This window comes from Ranitomeya variabilis, chromosome 7, assembly GCF_051348905.1.
Source record: "Ranitomeya variabilis isolate aRanVar5 chromosome 7, aRanVar5.hap1, whole genome shotgun sequence".
Lineage (NCBI taxonomy): Eukaryota > Metazoa > Chordata > Amphibia > Anura > Dendrobatidae > Ranitomeya > Ranitomeya variabilis.
Genome location: NC_135238.1, coordinates 89,126,089 through 89,140,454, shown reverse-complemented (window position 1 = coordinate 89,140,454; position 14,366 = coordinate 89,126,089). Strand labels below are relative to the sequence as shown.

The following is a 14,366-nucleotide window of genomic DNA, read 5'->3' as shown; positions in this document are numbered from 1 at the left end:
TTTGGAGAGCCCCTGATGTGCCTAAACAGTGGAAACCCCCCAATTATAACTGAAACCCTAATCCAAACACATCCCTAACCCTAATCCCAATGGTAACCCTAACCACCCCCCTAACTGTTATGATCTGGTGGCCTAAGAGCAGCATGAGACGTACTCTGGAGAAGGTGGTACCGGTACTGACCGCAGACCCTGAACTTAACACCGCAACTAGAAGTAGCCGTGGAATGTACCTAGCGCTCCCTAGACATCTCAACACAGCTGGAGGACTAATTACCCCTAGAGATAGAAAAGGGAAAACTATCTTGCCTCAGAGAAAATCCCAAAAGGATAGACAGCCCCCCACAAATATTGACTGTGAGAGGAGAGGGAAAAAACATACACAGACTGAAATGAGAATTTAGCAAAGGAGGCCACTTCTAGCTAAACAGAAAGGATAGGACAGAGTACTATGCGGTCAGTATTAAAACACTAGAAAATATCCACCACAGAAAATACAAAATCTCCACAGCTAACTAAAGATATGGAGGGTATATCTGCATCTCCAGAGATACCAGCTTGGCTAAACAAATCCTTATACAGACCAAGCTGGACAAGACAAAAACATGGAAAAGAACTGAACAATAAGGCCACAGTATGTGGACAGCAAAAATCAAGGCCAGAACTTATCTTTGTTGAAAAGAACTGCAAAGCAGAAGAGACCAGGCAGGGATGTGAATCCTCCAGGAACAATGGACAACTGGCACTGACTAAAGGGTGAAACAAGACTAAATAGCCCAGTCAAAATTGCAAAAAGTGAACACACCTGATAAATGCTGCGATTCAGAGACAGCAGCGCTACCACTTACAACCACCGGAGGGAGCCCAAGAGCAGAATTCACAACAGTACCCCCCCTTGAGGAGGGGTCACCGAACCCTCACCAGAGCCCCCAGGCCGATCAGGACGAGCCAAATTAAAGGCACGAACTAAATCGGCAGCATGGACATCAGAGGCAACAACCCAGGAATTATCCTCCTGACCATAGCCCTTCCATTTGACCAAGTACTGAAGTTTTCATCTCGAAATACGAGAATCCAAAATCTTCTCCACCACATACTCCAACTCCCCCTCGACCAACACCGGAGCAGGAGGATCAATGGAGGGAACCATAGGCGCCACATATCTCTGCAGCAACGACCTATGGAACACATTATGGATGGCAAAAGAAGCAGGAAGGGCCAAACGAAATGATACAGGATTAAGAATTTCAGAAATCTTATAAGGACCAATGAAACGAGGCTTAAACTTAGGAGAAGAAACCTTCATAGGAACATAACGAGATGATAACCAAACCAAATCCCCAACACGAAGTCGGGGACCAACACGGCGACGGCGGTTAGCGAAACGTTGAGCCTTCTCTTGGGACAAGGTCAAATTGTCCACCACATGAGTCCAAATTTGCTGCAACCTGTCCACCACAGAATCCACACCAGGACAGTCCGAAGGCTCGACCTGCCCTGAAGAAAAACGAGGATGAAAACCAGAATTACAAAAAAAAGGCGAAACCAAAGTAGCCGAACTGGCCCGATTATTAAGGGCGAACTCAGCCAATGGCAAGAAGGTCACCCAATCATCCTGATCCGCAGAAACAAAGCATCTCAGATAGGTTTCCAAAGTCTGATTGGTTCGTTCGGTTTGGCCATTTGTCTGAGGATGGAAAGCCGAAGAAAAAGACAAATCAATGCCCATCTTAGCACAAAAGGAACACCAAAACCTTGAAACAAACTGGGAACCTCTGTCAGACACGATGTTCTCCGGAATGCCATGCAAACGAACCACATGTTGGAAAAATAATGGAACCAAATCAGAGGAAGAAGGCAATTTAGGCAAGGGTACCAAATGGACCATTTTAGAGAAGCGATCACAAACCACCCAGATGACCGACATCCTTTGAGAAACAGGAAGATCTGAAATAAAATCCATGGAAACATGCGTCCAGGGCCTATTCGGGACCGGCAAGGGCAAAAGTAACCCACTGGCACAAGAACAGCAGGACTTAGCCCGAGCACAAGTCCCACAAGACTGCACAAAAGAACGCACATCCCGCGACAAAGAATGCCACCAAAAGGACCTAGCCACCAAATCTCTGGTACCAAAAATCTCAGGATGACCAGCCAACACCGAACAATGAACCTCAGAGATAACTCTATTAGTCCATCTATCAGGGACAAACAGTTTCTCCGCTGGACAATGGTCAGGTCTATCAGCCTGGAACTCCTGCAGCACCCGCCGCAAATCAGGGGAGATGGCAGACAGAACTACCCCCTCTCTGAGAATACCAGCTGGCTCAGGAACCCCAGGAGAATCAGGCACAAAACTCCTTGAAAGGGCATCAGCCTTCACATTCTTAGAACCCAGAAGGTACGAAACCACAAAATCGAAACGGGAGAAAAACAGTGACCAACGAGCCTGTCTAGGATTCAACCGCTTAGCAGACTCGAGATAAGTCAGATTCTTGTGATCTGTCAAGACCACCACGCAATGCTTGGCTCCTTCAAGCCAATGTCGCCACTCCTCGAATGCCCACTTCATAGCCAACAACTCCCGATTGCCAACATCATAATTACGCTCAGTAGGCGAAAACTTTCTTGAAAAGAAAGCGCATGGCTTCATTACAGAGCAATCAGAACTTCTCTGAGACAAAACAGCCCCTGCTCCAATTTCAGAAGCATCAACCTCGACCTGAAAAGGGAGCGAAACATCTGGCTGACACAACACAGGAGCCGAAGAGAAACGACGTTTCAACTCCTGAAAAGCCTCAACGGCCGCAGAGGACCAATTAACCACATCAGCACCCTTCTTGGTCAAATCAGTCAACGGTTTAACAACACTAGAAAAATTAGCGATGAAGCGACGATAAAAATTGGCAAAGCCCAGAAATTTCTGAAGGCTCTTCACAGATGTAGGCCGAGTCCAATCATAAATAGCTTGGACTTTAACAGGATCCATCTCGATAGTAGAAGGGGAAAAATTGAAACCCAAAAAGGAAACCTTCTGAACTCCAAAGAGACACTTAGATCCCTTCACAAACAAGGAATTAGCACGAAGGACCTGGAACACCATTCTGACCTGCTTCACATGGGACTCCCAATCATCCGAAAAGACCAAAATATCATCCAAATATACGATCATGAATCTATCCAGATACTTTCGGAAGATGTCATGCATAAAGGACTGAAACACCGAGGGAGCATTAGAAAGGCCGAATGGCATCACCAGGTACTCAAAATGGCCCTCGGGCGTATTAAATGCTGTTTTCCATTCATCGCCCTGTTTAATACGCACGAGATTATACGCCCCTCGAAGGTCTATCTTGGTGAACCAACTAGCCCCCTTAATCCGAGCAAATAAATCAGACAGTAGAGGCAAAGGTGTTGTGAATTGGGTTTCTGGGCTCCCCCGGTGGTCTCTGGTGGTACTGAACTTGTGTGCTTCATCTCCTCTGTTCACCTGTTTCCATCAGGATGTGGGAGTTTTCTATTTAACCTTGCTCCTCAGTCATTTCTATGCCGGCCAACAATGTTACCAGAAGCCTTTCTGTTGCATGTTCCTGCTCCTAGACTACTATCAGCTAAGTTGGACTTGTAGTCCTAAGTTTGTTTTGCATTTTTGTTCCAGTTCTCTGTGTTTGAATATTTCTGAGGCTGGAAGCTCTTGTGAGCTGAAATTGCCACTCTAGTGTCATGAGTTGATATTAGAGTCTTAAAGTAATTTCAGGATGGTGTTTTGAAAAGGGTTTTCAGCTGACTGTGAAGTTCCCTTTTCTGTCTTCCTACTATCTAGTAAGCGGACCTCAATTTGCTAAACCTATCTTCATACTTCGTATGTCAATTTCCTCTAAAATCACCGACAATATATGTGGGGGCTACTGTCTGCCTTTTGGGGAAAATTTCTCTAGAGGTAAGCCAGGTCTGTATTTTCCTCTGCTAGGGTCAGGCAGTCCTCCGGCTGGCGCTGGGCGTCTAGGGATAAAACGTAGGCACGCTACCCGGCCACTGTTAGTTGTGCGGTAGGTTTAGCTCACAGTCAGCTCGAGTTCCCATCTTCCAAGAGCTAGTCCTTTGTATGCTTTACTACGGTCTCTTGCCATTGAGAACCATGACAGTTTGGCCGGCCAAGGGTTAAAATAATTGGCAGAAGAAAGGAGAGAAAAGAAGTCTGCAGAGAATTTTTATTTTTTTTTTTTCCTGAGTTTGCTCATTAGTTGATTTCTTGCATCTCTGCTTACTGCAGCCTTCGTCTCTCTCTCCTTCTAATCCTTGAATGGTTCTGATTTCACCTGATAAAAATGGATCAGCAGAGTTTAGCTACAGGTTTGAATAATCTCGCTATGAAGGTTCAAAGTTTACAGGATTTTGTAATTCATGCTCCTATATCTGAACCTAGAATTCCTTTACCTGAATTTTTCTCCGGGGATAGATCTCGCTTCCAGAATTTCAAACATAATTGTAAATTATTTTTGTCTCTGAGATCTCGCTCCGCTGGAGATCCTGCACAGCAGGTCAGGATTGTAATTTCCTTGCTCCGGGGCGACCCTCAGGATTGGGCATTTGCTTTGGCACCAGGGGATCCTGCGTTGCTCAATGTGGATGCGTTTTTCCTGGCATTGGGGTTGCTTTATGAGGAACCTCATTTAGAGATTCAGGCTGAAAAAGCCTTAATGGCCCTGTCTCAAGGGCAAGATGAGGCTGAAATATACTGCCAAAAATTTCGTAAGTGGTCTGTGCTTACTCAGTGGAATGAGTGCGCCCTGGCGGCGAATTTCAGAGAGGGTCTCTCTGATGCCATTAAAGATGTTATGGTGGGGTTCCCTGTGCCTACAGGTCTGAATGAGTCCATGACAATGGCCATTCAGATTGATCGGCGTTTGCGGGAGCGCAAACCTGTGCACCATTTGGCGGTGTCTACTGAGAAGGCGCCAGAGATTATGCAATGTGATAGAATTCTGTCCAGAAGCGAACGACAGAATTTTAGGCGAAAAAATGGGTTATGCTTCTATTGTGGTGATTCAACTCATGTTATATCAGCATGCTCTAAACGTACTAAGAAGGTTGATAAGTCTGTTTCAATTGGCACTTTACAGTCTAAGTTTATTCTGTCTGTGACCCTGATTTGCTCTTTATCGTCTATTACCGCGGACGCCTATGTCGACTCTGGCGCCGCTTTGAGTCTTATGGATTGGTCCTTTGCCAAACGCTGTGGGTTTAATTTAGAGTCTCTGGAAGTTCCTATACCTCTGAAGGGTATTGACTCCACGCCATTGGCTAGTAATAAACCACAATACTGGACACAAGTAACTATGCGTATTAATCCGGATCACCAGGAGATTATTCGCTTCCTTGTGTTGTATAATCTACATGATGTGTTGGTGCTTGGATTGCCATGGCTGCAATCTCATAACCCAGTCCTCGACTGGAAAGCAATGTCTGTGTTAAGCTGGGGATGTCAGGGGACTCATGGGGACGTACCTTTGGTTTCCATTTCCTCATCTATTCCCTCTGAGATTCCGGAATTTTTATCTGATTATCGTGACGTTTTTGAGGAGCCTAAACTTGGTTCACTACCTCCGCACAGAGATTGCGATTGTACTATAGATCTGATTCCGGGCAGTAAGTTTCCAAAGGGTCGTTTATTTAATCTATCTGTGCCTGAACATGCTGCTATGCGGGAATATATTAAGGAGTCCTTGGAAAAGGGACATATTCGTCCTTCGTCATCTCCCTTAGGAGCCGGTTTTTTCTTTGTATCTAAAAAAGATGGCTCTTTGAGGCCGTGTATTGATTATCGGCTTTTGAATAAAATCACGGTTAAATATCAGTATCCTTTGCCACTGCTTACTGATTTGTTTGCTCGAATAAAGGGGGCCAAGTGGTTCTCTAAGATTGATCTTCGTGGGGCGTATAATTTAGTGCGAATTAAGCAGGGGGATGAGTGGAAAACCGCATTTAATACGCCTGAGGGCCATTTTGAGTATTTAGTAATGCCTTTTGGTCTTTCAAATGCCCCTTCAGTCTTTCAGTCTTTTATGCATGACATTTTCCGTGAATATTTGGATAAATTTATGATTGTGTATCTGGATGATATTTTGATTTTTTCGGATGACTGGGACTCTCATGTCCAACAGGTCAGGAGGGTTTTTCAGGTTTTGCGCTCTAATTCCTTGTGTGTAAAGGGTTCTAAGTGTGTTTTTGGGGTTCAAAAGATTTCGTTTTTGGGGTACATTTTTTCCCCCTCTTCCATTGAGATGGACCCTGTCAAGGTTCAGGCTATTTGTGATTGGACGCAACCCTCTTCTCTTAAGAGCCTTCAGAAGTTTTTGGGCTTTGCTAATTTTTATCGTCGATTTATAACTGGTTTTTCTGATGTTGCTAAGCCGTTGACTGATTTGACTAAGAAGGGTGCTGATGTTGCTGATTGGTCCCCTGCTGCTGTGGAGGCCTTTCGGGAGCTTAAGCGCCGCTTTTCTTCCGCCCCTGTATTGCGTCAGCCTGATGTTACTCTTCCTTTTCAGGTTGAGGTCGACGCTTCAGAAATCGGAGCTGGGGCGGTTTTGTCGCAGAAAAGTTCCGACTGCTCCGTGATGAGACCTTGCGCGTTCTTTTCTCGTAAATTTTCGCCCGCTGAGCGAAATTATGATATTGGTAATCGGGAGCTCTTGGCTATGAAGTGGGCTTTTGAGGAGTGGCGTCATTGGCTTGAGGGGGCTAGACATCAGGTGGTGGTATTGACCGACCAGAAGAATTTGATTTATCTTGAGTCTGCCAGGCGCCTGAATCCTAGACAGGCGCGCTGGTCGTTATTTTTCTCTCGGTTTAATTTTGTGGTTTCTTACCTACCGGGTTCTAAAAATGTGAAGGCGGATGCCCTTTCTAGGAGTTTTGAGCCTGATTCCCCTGGTAATTCTGAACCTACAGGTATCCTTAAGGATGGGGTGATATTATCTGCTGTTTCCCCAGACTTGCGACGGGTCTTGCAGGAGTTTCAGGCGGATAGACCTGATCGTTGCCCGCCTGGTAGACTGTTTGTTCCGGATGATTGGACCAGTAGAGTCATCTCGGAGGTCCATTCTTCTGCGTTAGCTGGTCATCCTGGAATCTTTGGTACCAGGGATTTGGTGGCTAGGTCCTTCTGGTGGCCTTCCCTGTCGCGAGATGTGCGAGGTTTTGTGCAGTCTTGTGATGTTTGTGCTCGGGCCAAGCCTTGTTGTTCTCGGGCTAGTGGATTGTTGTTATCTTTGCCTATTCCGAAGAGGCCTTGGACTCACATCTCCATGGATTTTATTTCTGATCTCCCTGTTTCTCAGAAGATGTCTGTCATCTGGGTGGTGTGTGACCGTTTCTCTAAGATGGTCCATTTGGTCCCCTTGCCTAAATTGCCTTCCTCATCCGAGCTGGTTCCTCTGTTTTTTCAAAATGTGGTTCGCTTGCATGGTATTCCGGAGAATATCGTTTCTGACAGGGGAACTCAATTCGTGTCTAGATTTTGGCGAGCATTCTGTGCTAGGATGGGCATTGATTTGTCTTTTTCGTCTGCTTTCCATCCTCAGACTAATGGCCAGACCGAGCGAACTAATCAGACCTTGGAGACTTATTTGAGGTGTTTTGTGTCTGCGGATCAGGATGATTGGGTTGCCTTTTTGCCCTTGGCGGAGTTTGCCCTCAATAATCGGGCTAGTTCTGCCACCTTGGTTTCTCCTTTCTTCTGTAATTCGGGGTTTCATCCTCGTTTCTCTTCCGGTCAGGTGGAGTCTTCGGATTGTCCTGGAGTGGATGCTGTGGTGGAGAGGTTGCATCAGATTTGGGGGCATGTGGTGGACAATTTGAAGTTGTCCCAGGAGAAGACTCAGCAGTTTGCCAACCGCCGTCGTCGTGTTGGTCCTCGTCTTTGTGTTGGGGACTTGGTGTGGTTGTCTTCTCGTTTTGTCCCTATGAAGGTTTCTTCTCCTAAGTTTAAGCCTCGGTTCATCGGCCCGTACAAGATATTGGAGATTCTTAACCCTGTGTCCTTTCGTTTGGACCTCCCTGCATCTTTTTCTATTCATAATGTCTTCCATCGGTCATTGTTGCGCAGGTATGAGGTGCCGGTTGTGCCTTCCGTTGAGCCTCCTGCTCCGGTGTTGGTTGAGGGTGAGTTGGAGTACGTTGTCGAGAAGATCTTGGACTCCCGTGTTTCCAGACGGAGACTTCAGTATCTGGTCAAGTGGAAGGGCTACGGTCAGGAGGATAATTCTTGGGTGACAGCCTCTGATGTTCATGCCTCCGATTTGGTCCGTGCCTTTCATAGGGCTCATCCTGATCGCCCTGGTGGTTCTGGTGAGGGTTCGGTGCCCCCTCCTTGAGGGGGGGGGTACTGTTGTGAATTGGGTTTCTGGGCTCCCCCGGTGGTCTCTGGTGGTACTGAACTTGTGTGCTTCATCTCCTCTGTTCACCTGTTTCCATCAGGATGTGGGAGTTTTCTATTTAACCTTGCTCCTCAGTCATTTCTATGCCGGCCAACAATGTTACCAGAAGCCTTTCTGTTGCATGTTCCTGCTCCTAGACTACTATCAGCTAAGTTGGACTTGTAGTCCTAAGTTTGTTTTGCATTTTTGTTCCAGTTCTCTGTGTTTGAATATTTCTGAGGCTGGAAGCTCTTGTGAGCTGAAATTGCCACTCTAGTGTCATGAGTTGATATTAGAGTCTTAAAGTAATTTCAGGATGGTGTTTTGAAAAGGGTTTTCAGCTGACTGTGAAGTTCCCTTTTCTGTCTTCCTACTATCTAGTAAGCGGACCTCAATTTGCTAAACCTATCTTCATACTTCGTATGTCAATTTCCTCTAAAATCACCGACAATATATGTGGGGGCTACTGTCTGCCTTTTGGGGAAAATTTCTCTAGAGGTAAGCCAGGTCTGTATTTTCCTCTGCTAGGGTCAGGCAGTCCTCCGGCTGGCGCTGGGCGTCTAGGGATAAAACGTAGGCACGCTACCCGGCCACTGTTAGTTGTGCGGTAGGTTTAGCTCACAGTCAGCTCGAGTTCCCATCTTCCAAGAGCTAGTCCTTTGTATGCTTTACTACGGTCTCTTGCCATTGAGAACCATGACACAAAGGGTACTGAAATTTGACCGTGATTTTATTAAGAAGGCGGTAATCTATACAAGGTCTCAGAGAACCATCCTTCTTGGCCACAAAAAAGAACCCTGCTCCCAATGGTGACGACGACGGGCGGATATTCCCTTTCTCCAAGGACTCCTTTATATAACTCCGCATAGCGGCGTGTTCTGGCACAGACAAATTGAAAAGTCGTCCCTTAGGGAACATGCTACCAGGAATCAAATTAATAGCACAATCACAATCCCTATGAGGAGGTAGGGTACTAGACTTGGGCTCATCAAATACATCCCGGTAATCCGACAAAAACTCAGGGACTTCAGAAGGAGTGGAGGAAGAAATTGACAACAATGAAACATCCCCATGTACCCCTTGACAGCCCCAACTGGACACCGACATTGATTTCCAATCCAATATTGGATTATGGACCTGCAGCCATGGCAAACCCAACACGACCACATCATGCAGATTATGCAACACCAAAAAGCGAATATCCTCCTGATGCGCAGGAGCCATGCACATGGTCAACTGGGTCCAGTACTGAGGCTTATTCTTGGCCAAAGGCGTAGCATCAATTCCCCTCAAAGGAATGGGATGCTGCAAGGGCTCCAAGAAAAAACCACAGCGCCTGGCAAACTCTAAGTCCATCAAATTCAGGGCAGCGCCTGAATCCACAAATGCCATAACAGAATAGGATGACAAAGAGCAAATCAGAGTAACGGACAAAAGAAATTTAGGCTGTACAGTACCAATGGTGACAGACCTAGCGAACCGCTTAGTGCGCTTAGGACAATCAGAGATAGCATGAGTGGAGTCACCACAGTAAAAACACAGCCCATTCTGACGTCTATGTTCTTGCCGTTCAGCTCTGGTCAAAGTCCTATCATATTGCATAGGCTCAGGCCTCTGCTCAGAGGATACCGCCAAATGGTGCACAGTTTTGCGCTCACGTAAGCGCCGATCGATCTGTATGGCCAAGGACATTGATTCATTCAGACCATCAGGCATGGGGAACCCCACCATAACATCCTTAAGGGCTTCAGAAAGACCCTTTCTGAAAATTGTTGTGCACACTCACTCCACTGAGTAAGCACAGACCACTTTCTGAACTTCTGGCAATATATCTCCGCTTCATCCTGACCCTGACACAAAGCCAGCAAAATTTTCTCTGCCTGATCCACAGAATTCGGTTCATCATAAAGCAATCCCAGCGCCAGAAAAAACGCATCTACATTACGCAATGCAGGATCTCCTGGCGCCAGGGCGAATTCCCAGTCTTGAGGATCGCCACGCAACAAAGAAATAATGATTCTCACTTGCTGAATAGGGTCACCAGAAGAGCGGGGTTTCAGAGCAAGAAACAGTTTACAATTGTTTTTGAAACTCAGAAATTTAGATCTATCCCCAGAAAACAAATCAGGAATTGGAATTCTAGGCTCCAACATAGGATTCTGAACTACATAATCTTGAATGTTTTGTACCCTTGCAGCGAGTTGATCTACACTAGAGGACAGACCTTGAATGTCCATATCCACACCTGAGTTCTGAACCACCCAGAGTTTAAGGGGAAAAGAAATGCAAAACACACTGCAGAGAAAAAAAAATGGTCTCAGAACTTCTCTTTTCACTCTATTGAGATGCATTAACACTTTGTGGGCCAGCTGTACTGTTATGGACCTGGTGGTTAGGTGCACCAGGAATGACCTGATAGTTAAACACGGAATCGGGACGAGCTCTGGGGAAATGGGAACTCTGCTGACCGCAAACCCTACTCCTATCAACACAACTAGAAATAGCCGTGGAGCGTGCCTGACTCTGCCTAGACGCCTCTTCACAGCCTAAGAGCTAACTACCCCTAAAGAAAGGAAACAAAGCCTCACTTGCCTCAGAGAAATTTCCCCAAAGGTAAAAGCAGCCCCCCACAAGTATTGACTGTGAGTTAAGAGGAAATCACAAACACAGGATGAAATAGGCTTTAGGAAAGAGAGGCCAGTCTAACTAAACAGATTGAGGATAGAAAAGGGATCTTTGCGGTCAACACAACAAACTACAAAAACCACGCAGAGTGTGCAAAAAATACCCCTGCACCGACTCACGGTGCGGTGGTGCCACTCTGCACCCCCAGAGCTTCCAGCTAGCCAGGCAGTTTCAAGATAGCAGGCTGGACTAGAACTTAGCAAGAAAAACCATAAGTAACAAATGAACAAGCCGGAACTTAGCTTTTGCTGGAGTAGACAGGTCCTCAGAAAGATCCAGGAGAGATCTGAACCAGTACTAGAACATTGACAGCTGGCATGGAGTAATGATCTGAGTGGAGTTAAATAGAGAATCCAGCCTAGCCCTAAACGAGGGCAGGTGGGGAAGGATTCTCAGAACCAGCAGCTCCACTCACAGCCACCAGAGGGAGTCCATGGACAGAACTCACCGAAGTACCATTCATGACCACAGGAGGGAGTTCGAGAACGGAATTCACAACACTTCCCTTCTTCTGAGATGCGGTTAACTCATTGTTGGCCAGTTGTACTGTTATGATCTGGTGGCCTAAGAGCAGCACGAGACGTACTCTGGAGAAGGTGGTACCGGTACTGACCGCAGACCCTGAACTTAACACCGCAACTAGAAGTAGCCGTGGAATGTACCTAGCGCTCCCTAGACATCTCGACACAGCCGAAGGACTAATTTCCCCTAGAGATAGAAAAGGGAAAACTATCTTGCCTCAGAGAAAATCCCAAAAGGATAGACAGCCCCCCACAAATATTGACTGTGAGAGGAGAGGGAAAAAACATACACAGACTGAAATGAGAATTTAGCAAAGGAGGCCACTTCTAGCTAAACAGAAAGGATAGGACAGAGTACTATGCGGTCAGTATTAAAACACTAGAAAATATCCACCACAGAAAATACAAAATCTCCACAGCTAACTAAAGATATGGAGGGTATATCTGCATCTCCAGAGATACCAGCTTGGCTAAACAAATCCTTATACAGACCAAGCTGGACAAGACAAAAACATGGAAAAGAACTGAACAATAAGGCTACAGCATGTGGACAGCAAAAATCAAGGCCAGAACTTATCTTTGTTGAAAAGAACTGCAAAGCAGAAGAGACCAGGCAGGGATGTGAATCCTCCAGGAACAATGGACAACTGGCACTGACTAAAGGGTGAAGCAAGAATAAATAGCCCAGTCAAAATTGCAAAAAGTGAACACACCTGATAAATGCTGCGATTCAGAGACAGCAGCGCTACCACTTACAACCACCGGAGGGAGCCCAAGAGCAGAATTCACAACACCTAACCCTGACACACCCCTAACCCTAATCCCAACCCTATTCCCAACCGTAAATGTAATCCAAACCCTAACCCTAACTTTAACCCCAACCCTAACTGTAGCCTTAACCCTAGTCCCAGCCCTAACCCTAACCCTAGCCGTAACCTTAACCCTAGCCCTAACCCTAGCACTAACCCTAGCCCTAACCCTAACCCTAATGGGAAAATAGAAATAAATACATTTTTTTAATTTTTGAATTTTTCGCTAACTAAGGGGGTGATGAAGGGGGGTTTGATTTATTTTTATAGCGGGTTTTTTTAGCGGATTTTTATGATTGCCAGCCGTCACACACTGAAAGACGCTTTTTTTGCGTTACCACATTTTGAGAGCTATAATTTTTCCATATTTTGGTCCACAGAGTCATGTGAGGACTTGTTTTTTGCAGGACGAGTTGACGTTTTTATTGGTAACATTTTCGGGCACGTGACATTTTTTGATCGCTTTTTATTCCGATTTTTGTGAGGCAGAATGACCAAAAACCAGCTATTTATGAATTTCTTTTGGGGGAGGCGTTTATACCGTTCCGCGTTTGGTAAAATGGATAAAGCCGTTTTATTCTTTGGTTCAGTACGATTAAAGTGATACCTCATTTATATTTTTTTTATGTTTTGGTGCTTTTATACGATAAAAACTATTTTATAGAAAAAATAATTATTTTGCATCGCTTTATTCTGAGGACTATAACTATTTATTTTTTCTTTGATGATGCTGTATGGTGGCTCGTTTTTTGAGGGACAAGATGACGTTTTCAGCGGTACCATGGTTATTTATATCCGTCTTTTTGATTGCGTGTTATTCCACTTTTTGTTTGGCGGTATGATAATAAAGCGTTGTTTTTTGCCTCGTTTTTTTTTTTGCGGTGTTCACTGAAGGGGTTAACTAGTGGGACAGTTTTATAGGTCAGGTCGTTACGGACGCGGCGATACTAAATATGTGTACTTTTATTGTTTTTTTATTATTTAGATTAAGAAATGTATTTATAGGAACAATATTTTTTTTTTTTTTGATTTTTTTTTTTGAATTTTTTTTTATTTTTTTTACACATGTGAATATTTTTTTTTTTACACTATAACATTGCCCCGGGGAGGGCATCATGTTATAGTGTAAGATCGCCGATCTGACACTTTGCTGTGCACTGTGTCAGATCGGCGATCTGACATGCACAGCTCCTGGAGGCTTCCCGGCGCCTGCTCTGAGCAGGCGCAGTGAAGCTACCTCCCTGCAGGACCCGGATGCCGCGGCCATCTTGGATCCGGGCCTGCTGCAGGGAGGAAGAGGTAAGAGACCCTCAGAGCAACGCGATCACATCATGCTTGATCGCAGGGTGCCGGGGGTTAATGTGCCGGGGGTGGTCCGTGACCGCTCCTGGCACATAGTGCCGGATGTCAGCTGCGATAGTCAGCTGACACCTGGCCGCGATCGGCCGCACTCCCCCCGTGAGCACGGCCGATCGTGCTGGACGTACTATCCCGTCGGTGGTCATACGGGCCCACCCCACCTCGACGGGATAGTACGTCCGATGTCAGAAAGGGGTTAAAAGTAAAGAAAAATATAAATATAAAATATAAATATAAAGAACTGAACATATTTGCTATTGTCATGTCTCAAAAAGTTCTATCTATCAAAATATAATATTATTCTAATAGTACATGAATTGCTGAAAATAAAAAAGTTTGAAATGCCAGAATTGCTGCTTTTCACTCGTTGCACTTCTAAAACAAATACAATAAAAAGCTATCAAAACGCCATGGGTGCCTCAAAATGGTAAAAATACAAGCAATATCTCAGCCCACCCAAAAAAGGCCTGACCCAGCGACATGGAAAGAGAAATAAAACAAAGCTATGGGTCTCAGAAAATAGCTACACAACTCGTATTTCTTCACCATTAATAGAATAAAGTAGAATAAAAATA

At 45.3% G+C, this 14,366-nt stretch overlaps 1 protein-coding gene across 2 annotated transcripts in view; it reads right to left on the bottom strand.

Moving 5' to 3' along the window:
* Window positions 1–14,366, bottom strand: part of RFTN2 (raftlin family member 2) — a 203,782-nt gene that overhangs the window by 145,012 nt on the left and 44,404 nt on the right. The gene's annotated exons all lie outside the window — the stretch shown is intronic.